The following is a 10333-nucleotide window of genomic DNA, read 5'->3' on the forward strand; positions in this document are numbered from 1 at the left end:
ATCTGGCCTTCTGTTAAGGGCAGATCCTAAGTCCTCCGTGTTGAGCTACCACAAATTCTGTAACCCTTTTGACGTCTGCATAACCGCTCAAGTTCTAGACACACGGAGAGTTGTTCTCGGCCTCCCAGACTCTCAGCTGGCAGATACCGCAATAGCTGTGGAGACAGCATGTTCTTCTCCAGGCTGGAGTAAGTCCCTGGGACCCACAAGGAATAATGCAGTTAGGTAAGGCTGGGACTCGGGTCATAGCGTTCATCCAGACAGACTGGAGGGAGGATGTTAGAAGTGGGGAGAGCTGAAAAGGAGGAGCTGAAACCCTTTTTCTAAAGGGTTAGAGGACCTGAAACCCTGACATGGATTTATCCATCTCATGAAGTCACTGGGAGATGACCACATGCAGACCCACCATGGCACACTGCTGAAGTCCACCATCCTTCCTACCAGGAGAGCTCAGCAGACATCACACTCTTGAGAAACACTTCTGAAGGCGCCAATTCCCACCAACAGAAGCAATGAATAAGGGCTGCCATTATGAGAAGAATACTATCTGTGCACTATTGTAATAGGAAGAACCCACTGTACATAGGAAAGCTGATGATCTTGGAAATTAAGTTATATTGTCCCCTCTAATAAGCAAGTCAACATGAGAGCCTTGACTCCTACTTATCAGTGCGGGACACAGCCCTGAGGGTGCTGATTTCAGCCCATGTTGAGGTAACAGGAAGTGCACTTTCACGATCAAATTTTCACATATACCTCATGGATTTATACACACACATGCAAGGGCTAGCCCTGTCTGGCCTGTAAATGGATGATCAGGTTTCAAAAATAGGTAAGGCTACCTGACACACAGCAGACGCGCTCCCCACAGAGCCATCCCTATCCTCAGTGCCTCAGCCTGTGGTTGCACTTATCAGCGGGCCAGACCTTCGGAGAAGGCCACAAACACAATGGGATTTTAAGCCCTCGAAATGGCCCTCAGTTTATGCCGTTTTGCCTCTCTTCTTACTCACTGCTACTGACAGTGGGGCCCGGCACTTGGCTCCAGGTGACTGCTGAAATAGCTTGTTCCTGTGGGTTGACCTGCTAGCCAGTGGCCCCACGGAAGCAGGGTGATCGCTGGGCCACCTGTTTACACAGTACAATGAGCAACCAGTTTTCAAAGTCCAATTTGAAATCCAGGAATGGTTAAAGGACTCTGAAAAGGAGAGCTTTTTTTAAAGGCTGTAGAAGTTTATGTGCTTGTGTGACTGTCCAGAGTGTCCTCCTGGTCCATGAATGAGGCTGCACTTAGGCAACGTGGCGCTAAGCTGGGATGTGACTCCCACATTTAAATCTTTGGACTTACCAAACTGTCTCCTAGTTATACATGGGAACTACAGGTGGCAATGGACATTCCATAATTTACCCCTCCTTGTCTTGAGTTTGGGAGATGTAGAAAAAAGATGATGTAAAACCTCTCAAACTCTGCCAGTATTTGGACAGTCCCTGTGGAAGCTACGATGCAGTGGGTGAGAACGAGAACCCACCCCCTCCCACCCATCATTTGAGCCAGCAGCAGGGAGAAATGGACCCATTCGGAGGCCTGGATGGACCCACAACCTCATGTGTGGTCACTGAGCCCCCATGGAGCAGCTTTGCCCAGCCCCAGGCGGCTGGTGGGGAAACCCAAGCAATAGGATGCTCCCACATCTTGCGCTCAACGCTCAGCACTGGCCAGGCACGGCAGGCTGAGGGAGGGACACAGCTCCAGCCTGCCCTCTGAACTTCCTTGCCTCCTAGGGGCTTGCAGCAGGACCTTCACATTATCCAAATGCCGGTTTTCTCGCGGCTGATTTTATATCTACTCCCAGAAACCGTCTTCCTAGGAAGCTGAATAAAGAGCCACAGTGCCCCTGCCAACTAGCACTGCTGTAGGTCTCCTTCCACGTGGGGTCACATGAGAACATTTCTATGCCCAATAACCTTGTTAGTTCCCTTAATGTCATTCATAATGCAAATGAGACAGCGAGCGAATGGCCAGAGGCCCAGAGTGACTAAAGCTCAGCATCCAGAAAGTCTTACATTGCCTCTAGCTCTAAACTAACTTCCCTCCATAACAAGCACCATAAACTTGGCTATCAAAGCTACACATGCCCAGTCTTTGTTGTACAACAGGCAGCGATTTGTATCACTGGCTTCTATTTTTAGCATATTAATTAACTACTGCAACTGGTGAGGCAAGTGTCTCCAACTGGAGAGTGTGGCGCCATTGTCTGAAGTCATCACCTCATCTCGCGCTATTGAAAATCATGGCAGTGACCCTCCTGCTGATATGAATTTAACCTGACATACCCACAAAGGGATGGGGGGTGGTGCACCAATTTTGTGCACATGGTTCTCCACATCACCCTGGACCCTATTAGTGTGGAAAGAGCTCATTGAAAGAAAAGAAGCCACATTGTGCTGGGCCACCTAGAGGGTTGAATAGAAAAGGCTGAGGAAAAGAGCAGGCAGTGGAATAAAGGCCGTAATTAACATATTTCCATATTCAAGCAAAGCAATAACTACGTGAAATGTTTGTCAAGGTGCAATGAAAGCATAAATATTAAGTACCGTATCTGAGGGGATGCAGAACCCCCCTTGAGTCCCTTACATTCCATTGAAAAATTCAAAACAAGCTTTTTGCACATTATTTTCAATTATAAACCTCAATCCCTGCCTCCCCCATGACAACCCAAGTCCTACCGTCCTTACTCAGTTTTCACCCAGGTAAAACTGCTCCCAGAATTAAGTCAAAAGCTTACCCTGGGATTTTAAAAAAAAAAAAAAAATCAGATAAAAGGGAGAGAGAGAGGACGTAAACATATGCCTCTGAAACATATGCTTTTACTTTAAATTCTTGTTGGTGATGACAAATCCTGAATTACAGAGGGAATCTTACAAAAATCACTTCTTACTGCACACCTGAAGCAAAGCTATGGGCTAAATCCTTCTTTCAGACCTATGTGCAACCTTGCTTAATGGGCACCCAGAGCCCGCACCGAAGACATGGCTCTGCCTCTAACTTTGTTGTGATTTATGCAATTCCACTGTGAAGTACAAAAGAGTCTTGTTAGAAGTCAGAGGAGTAGCGCAACAACGCGTAGCCTATGAGAATCTGAGTACACGAGCACTTCAAGGGAAGAACCGGGTAGTCAGAAAGCAGGACTTGTTTTATCTTCTATTCCTAGGCCATAAACACCAGGAACTGTCCGATCCCCATATCGACTTCTTCCTGAAGGACCTTAAAAACAAGGGACCAACCTCACAGAACCCCAGTGACTTCGGTTTTGGAAATAAAAAAGGACAATACAAGCGACGGTGCCCTTTGAAATGCAGCCACCTCTGGCCCAGCCAGCTGGAGTTCATCAAGCAAATCCAGGGTACCCTGAATACACACCCTGCTTTCAGACCGCAGCTCACACCGACAGCCAGGGCACGGACATGTGCACGTGCTGAGGAAGTTTTTCTGCCCGTGCAGCACACGTAACCTGGGGTCAGGTTCTAGGACCCTGTGCACAGCGGCCGGGCTGTTTTGCTGGCTCCCTCCTGCCCCAGTGAGCTTCCCCCACCTCCGAGCCAGGAAAACGCGAGGTTGACAGTCAATCTAAAGCAGGAGGGAACCGGAGGCAGGAACCCAGAGAGGTCCTGCAAGGGGAAGCCCTAACTTGCAGCCAATAAATGAAAACTGCCGGAAGGAAAAGAGCACTGACAAATATCCAGGCTGAACGTGCTCAGTGTGCCAAAGCCAGGTGGGAACTCTACCTTCTCACAATGACCCTTGTTAATGCTCTGGCTGCAGGTTGGTTTTTTCAACAGCCAGTTTTCATCTCTGTAATTTGATAGAGGTTTATTTTCAGAGTTGCAAATGGAGAATTGGAAACTGCTGTCTTGAGGAAGACAACGCTGTCACCCGGGAAAAAAAAAAAGGAATGCTACCTCCATCGGGAGGACGGAATTATGACTGTCATCAGTACCACTGTATAAAATGAAATAGGTAATAGTCAAATTTCATCCAACCTCAAACTTCACCCAGCCAATGGCTTTACTATGAGGACAAGCATGGATCTGTATTTAGCAGGTAAGTTTAAAAGAAAGGTCTAAGGGAAACAATACAAGTAGTGAATTTAATTCTTGCCTGTTTTGATCCAAATGCAATTCCAGTGATGGTGTGCTACTTGTTTTTCAAACGCAGTTGATTTTAACTACACTGGCCATTTTTTTTTCTTCTGCTCTTGTATTTCTACAGGACACAGCAATTTTTGTTAACTATTTCTGCTTCTAAAGGCAAAACCAGATGACTCTTCAGCCCTTCAAAAAAGGGCATGGCAGTGCCAAGTATAACCAAACAAAAAACTGCAAAGTAAAACAGGATGTACACCTGCTTCTATTCTTTGAGTAGGTGGGAGGGCAGACAACAAATTCTGTTCCTGGGAGGCAAAAAGTATTTGGCCTTCATACAGATGGGTCTAAAGTATCCTAAATGCTAATGCTATATCACAACCGTCCAAGTGAGGCAGAGACAGGGAAACAGTTGAGCAGTCTATGTAAAGTATATGAGCACTCAGTACAACATGATTATTAGCTGATCATAAACTCCTATTTCTGAACAACTGTTCATACTGATCATTATTTTCACTTGTTCTACACCTTCAGTAAGGCAGTCTAACCAAGGATCAGGATTATGTTAGCGCTTGAACCATCAAGAGGTCAGATCTGCAGCTGGTAGGAAGGAGGGCAACTTATCTGGCAGCACAGGAATTACCCCAGCTTGTATCAACAAAGTCTCTCTTCCTCCATTTCCTTCCACCTCATCTTCCCAGATCTGATGGGTCCTACAACTTCAGGAGTGAGTCTGCTCATACGAAACAATCCCCAGGCCCTGCTGACTTGTTGCTGGAGCTTCCATGGTTCTTGTGGCTTTCTTTTGTTGGAGAGCTCAATATACTGATACGAGCTGCCTCTCCCAGGAATAAGCAAGAGCCTTCTTTTGTATGGCAATAAATCCACGTGGATTATTCCTTCTTCTGTCATGCAAGAAGTATTCATGCAACCACTGCCACTTTGCAGCACCTATTTCCTTTCTAAGAGATTAATCCACACAACAAAGGCTCTGTGGACTTCTTTCTTTCCCTCTGCAAAGAACAGGTCCTGGCTAAAACTGATATCACACTTTTCTCCTCTGCAGGGACAGAACCCAGTAACTCTCACATTGGCTGAGAGGGGAAGGATGCATAGTAGACTAGCCCAGCAGGAGTCCTGAGGACCAAACATGCCTCTTAGTAACACCAAGCATTCTGTGTGGTTACCCTCCAGATCACTAGGGTTTACGGGCCTCATCTTGCAGTCTTTGCTCAGACAACACTCCCATTGACTTCCACAGAACTTCTGTCTGAGTAAGGACCCATGATTTGGCCCAGAAGTTAAAAAAAAGCCTTCTCAGCTTTCAAATGTAGGTGATTAATGTCCCAGAGACAGTGGGCAGAGGTTTGGCACACTATACAAAACTGACTTAAAGCTGAAATTTTCCTCCTCTTTCTTAACCTCTTTGCAGACACAGGCTTTGAAAGCCAACCACCTATGAGATGCTGCATTGTATCTGTCATGAGAACATCTCACCTGCCATAGGACTCAGCTGAAGCACAGAAGAGACCATGCAAAGGGCTGAGTTGCCTCCTGTCTCTGCAAGTCTGCAAAGCTTTTTGCTTCCAAGTTTTGCATGCCACTTAAACACCGAAAACCTCCTCACCGAGATTAGTCTCTCCATTACAGCTTGTGTTCAGAGACGTGCAGCTCCCCTTTCTGAACGCCTGACTTGCACAGCCTGTCCTTCTCCAAAACCCATTCCCTTACAGGCTCTGACATAAAAAGGGGTATCCTGCACCAAAACAAATGGCACGTACAGCCTCCAACAAGAGAGCATAACACAAGGAAACAGTTGGGCATCCGTGACTCTGAACAGCCTGGAGGAAGAAGAAGAAATGAAGGGCATGCTGAAGCCAAAGGAAATAATGCATGGTCCTCTCCTGCTCTGCACGTCGCTCTGTAACCGGTACCCTTTCCCACTCCTCCAGGAGCAATTCCTTGGCTTGGAGCATGGCAAACAGGCAACCCCAGAGAAAACATTTCCAAGCTGTGAAATGCTGTGCAGAGAGAAAGAGGAGGGACAAAGGGTGCAAAGCAATGAACAGACGGAGGTGGGGTCAAAGCGGCAAAGCAACAGGACCCAGAGAGCAGAAGAAGGGTGATCTCCACTGGGTTCACAGATAAACAGCATCCTCCCATGGTGAAAAAGCAAGAGGCATCAATTTTGCCAAACTATACTGTAAGGACAAGGGGTCCAGAAGCAGCCTCTTAGTGCCTTTAAAATTCAGCAGACTCCTGAAGGATATTTGCACTTACACAGGGAGCCACCGGCAGGATGAGAAAACAAATGACATCATGACAGACTAGGCTATGCCAGTGTGTGTCAATCTATATACTCTTACTACTCAGAGAGTGAGGCAGCTTGAAGAAAGCTGGCATGATACTCATGGGCAATTCCCAGCCAACAGATCAAGCTCTCACTTAGTAACAGTACTCTGTTTGCATGGCCATGGCACTGGAAGCACAGCCAGGGACGGGCTGCAGCAGACACCACTTTTGGCCTCTTCCAGTGGAGAATGAGGCTCCCAAAAGGATTGCGAGTGCAGGGCACGGTAATGAGAAAACTTGTTACTGAGGGAATAAGGTTCTGTCTTGCTCAGCAGCCGTATGTTCAGATGGGACCAAAGGCAAAGGGGGATACGTTCCAGTTCCAGTCATGCTCATGTGAATCATTAATCACTGCAAGGACTGGGGAGAGGCTGTGGATTCATATCCACGTAGCTTGTTTCAGAAACTGGCTTTAAAATAAAGACAGAGAAACAGAGAGAGCGCCAAAATGATAAAACACAATTGAGAGGAATGTACAAAAGAACCAAGTATCATCTCATTTTGCTTAATATTCAAATGGGAAGGAGAATAGAAATTAATATCAAAGTGATCCTACACATCCAGCACAACATCCAGAACTGTTAATGGTTGCTTCCCTCTCCATTTGCTGACATAAAATATTGCAGGACTGAGATCACAACCGGTTCTGTAAAGTCAGGCAACACTCAGGAATTTCTGGGGTAATGATTTTACCGGGAAATTAAAATGGTGCAGTTGGTGAGGAAGAACTTGGGCTAGAGGAAGAAAGTGCAAAATATGCCAGATTTTGCATGATACACTACAGAAGAAGAAGAAGAAGAAGAAGAAGAAGAAGAAGAAGAAGAAGAAGAAGAAGGAGAAGGAGAAGAAGAAGAAGAAGAAGAAGAAGAAGAAGAAGAAGAAGAAGAAGAAGAAGAAGAAGAAGAAGAAGAAGAAGGAGAAAAAATACTTGAAAGCAAAGAAAACTGCACTGAGATGGAAATAAAAAAGAGATTCATTGCTGTGCTCCAGACCAGAGCCGTTAGCCAGCCAGCCAGGTCAGGTCTGGTAAAGAGTCAAACCCAGGCTAAAAACATGTGTGGAGGGAGCAAGGGAAGAGGCAGCCACATGTCAAAGTAGGTCACCCTGCTGAAAGAAGAATTTCTGGGGTAATGATTTTACCGGGAAATTAAAATGGTGCAGTTGGTGAGGAAGAACTTGGGCTAGAGGAAGAAAGTGCAAAATATGCCAGATTTTGCATGATACACTACAGAAGAAGAAGAAGAAGAAGAAGAAGAAGAAGAAGAAGAAGAAGAAGAAGAAGGAGAAGGAGAAGAAGAAGAAGAAGAAGAAGAAGAAGAAGAAGAAGAAGAAGAAGAAGAAGAAGAAGAAGAAGAAGGAGAAAAAATACTTGAAAGCAAAGAAAACTGCACTGAGATGGAAATAAAAAAGAGATTCATTGCTGTGCTCCAGACCAGAGCCGTTAGCCAGCCAGCCAGGTCAGGTCTGGTAAAGAGTCAAACCCAGGCTAAAAACATGTGTGGAGGGAGCAAGGGAAGAGGCAGCCACATGTCAAAGTAGGTCATCCTGCCGAAAGAAGGCAAATGGGGAAATGAAACACCAGGCTTAACCCAAGCTGGCGAAGAGCAGAAGCTTTGAGGGAGAAAGGGAAAGAAGAAACACAGCAACCGATGAGAGCTCTGCAACTAACAGGACAAGAAAAGGAAATGACAACTGGATCTGGAAGGAAGTCTGATGAGAAGGGGCTTTTCTTCATCAAGGAGGGCAAGAATGACTCCGAGAAGAGTGGCAGTGAAAGGGAAATACAACAGTCATAACATGGCATTTGGGTAGTAGCTTGCTATTAAGCTGAGAATGAGGTAGAAAACTGGGAATGAGGGCTTGGGTAAGATCTCTGCTTTCAAAACTGCAAGGGGTTGTAGGTCTTCCTCAAAACTAAATGCCAACACAGTGGTTTGTGGAAAATGGGATGAGAAGAAAAGAAAATCTACAGTCAGCATCACAGTGCCCTGTCTTTCAGAAAGCTCCATACACAGTTATATTACATCTTTCGTTTGCAAGAAAAGAAACTCTGACTTGTTGCCTCTTTAAACTCTACGTAAAGGACTTTGGTTCATGCATTGGAGATATTTAACATGAGAAGCAGATCACACGGGGAAATCACATGAGAGAAGTGCATGACTGGGCTAAGGGTTGGGAAGAGGATGGTGTTTTGGATCTCAGTAAATGGACTAGTAAAGCATGGAGCTAACCATGAAAGAATTCACGGAGAAGGGGTGGAAAGAAGCCATGGACTTTGGAAACTTCTCAATGGCCCACAGTCCTGCAATGTTTTAGTTATACCGAAAATTTCAAGGGCAAAGGATTATAGACCAGAAGCTGAGAAGTTAGATCATAATGAAACCTACATCACTCAAGAAACTGTCCTCTTGGATAAAAAACAAAACAAACCACAACACTACTGTAGGAGGTGAAAGCAACAAAAGAGAGGGAAGATTGGTTTGGTTTGGAAGACAACATCTGGGTATGTTGGAGGCTGATGGCTCATGGTGTTGTGAAGATCCAGAGAAATGTCCATGGGAAAGACCACCTTTTTCAGAAGAAAAGGGCAGTGTGAATAAATCCTGGGTAAGGAGAGAAGGCAAAGAAAGAAGGTAAAGCTGACAGAACTGATTAATCCAAAAGTAAAAAGCTAACTAGTCTAGAAATGTCTAATGAATTACCAAGAGTGATCCTGCAGACTTTGAGCAATATTTCTATTCTATGAGTCCTGTGGTCTTTTGCCTGAAAAGGATCATGCAGCAGTGGGAGAAGGAAAAGCTTGAGCACCTTGGTAACCAAAACGTCAATTACCCTTACACCACTCATATAGGATTCTCTAAAACAGATTGACTGAGGTAGAAAAAAACACCCTACATTGTAAAAGCAGTCACTACATCTCAAATATTGAGAAGGTGGCATAGCAGTAGACATCCATACCCAAAAGGTGCATGCCGTCTTCCTTTCCCCTCACCAAACACGCACGCAGAACAGTTCCTACCACAAAGGACTAGCTACGTTCAACTGAAGCGACTTCAAACATTGAGCCATATACTACTTGACAATAGCCTTGGAAAACACTGTATGCTGTTCATCTGTTCCAGGTCTAGCTTCTAAGAAGTGGTCTAACCATTAATCATTTGGATGAAAATCAGTACACTTATTTACTAAAAGTCACTGGGAAAAAAAAAAAACCAAACAAAACCTAGTGTTTTTGCAGACAGGTATAAATCAAAAGCCTCTCTTCCACAGCAGCAATTATTTTCATTTAAATCTTCAGAAACTTAATCAGCCAAACACGGGACAAAAGGGGAGTGTAATGGTTCCCCATGAAACAGACTAGTTTCACTGCTTTCTTGGAGTGAAGTTAGAGAAAGAAACCAAATGTTTTACAGAAAAGTCCATCCTTTTTAAGGTGTTGTTCCCTATGCTTCAGTAATGGGGTAGTATCACATACATGTTAAAATACAGTTTTTACCTTTCATCTGGACAGCATCCAGTTAATGAAAAATTTACAAACACATTAATTTAATGTGTTAGCCCATTGCATTTTGGGCTAATGTGCCGTAACAGCTTCTAGCATTTTGGCTGTCCCAGAACTGTCCTTACAAATGAACGATATGTGGCCCTTTAAAAAAACTAGTGAATAGGTAAAGCAGAAAACTGTATGGTCTAATCCAGTCTTACTGACTGCACTGCAAAAGCACCGCACGCCTTAGTAGGAGCAGGACTGCAACTGCACTACAGCTCCCGATCGCAAGAATCCTGTTTATACGCAGTTTCGGGGCCTGATTCACGACGCCCTTCACAAACAGTCCCA

The 10333-nt window shown here is 45.0% G+C and overlaps 1 protein-coding gene across 2 annotated transcripts in view; it reads right to left on the reverse strand.

The window, feature by feature from the left end:
* The window catches only part of CCND2 (cyclin D2), a 35149-nt gene that overhangs the window by 19901 nt on the left and 4915 nt on the right, over positions 1–10333 (reverse strand). The window lies entirely within an intron of this gene.

Source organism: Egretta garzetta, unplaced genomic scaffold, assembly GCF_000687185.1.
Source record: "Egretta garzetta isolate BGI_Z169 unplaced genomic scaffold, ASM68718v1 scaffold293, whole genome shotgun sequence".
NCBI lineage: Eukaryota > Metazoa > Chordata > Aves > Pelecaniformes > Ardeidae > Egretta > Egretta garzetta.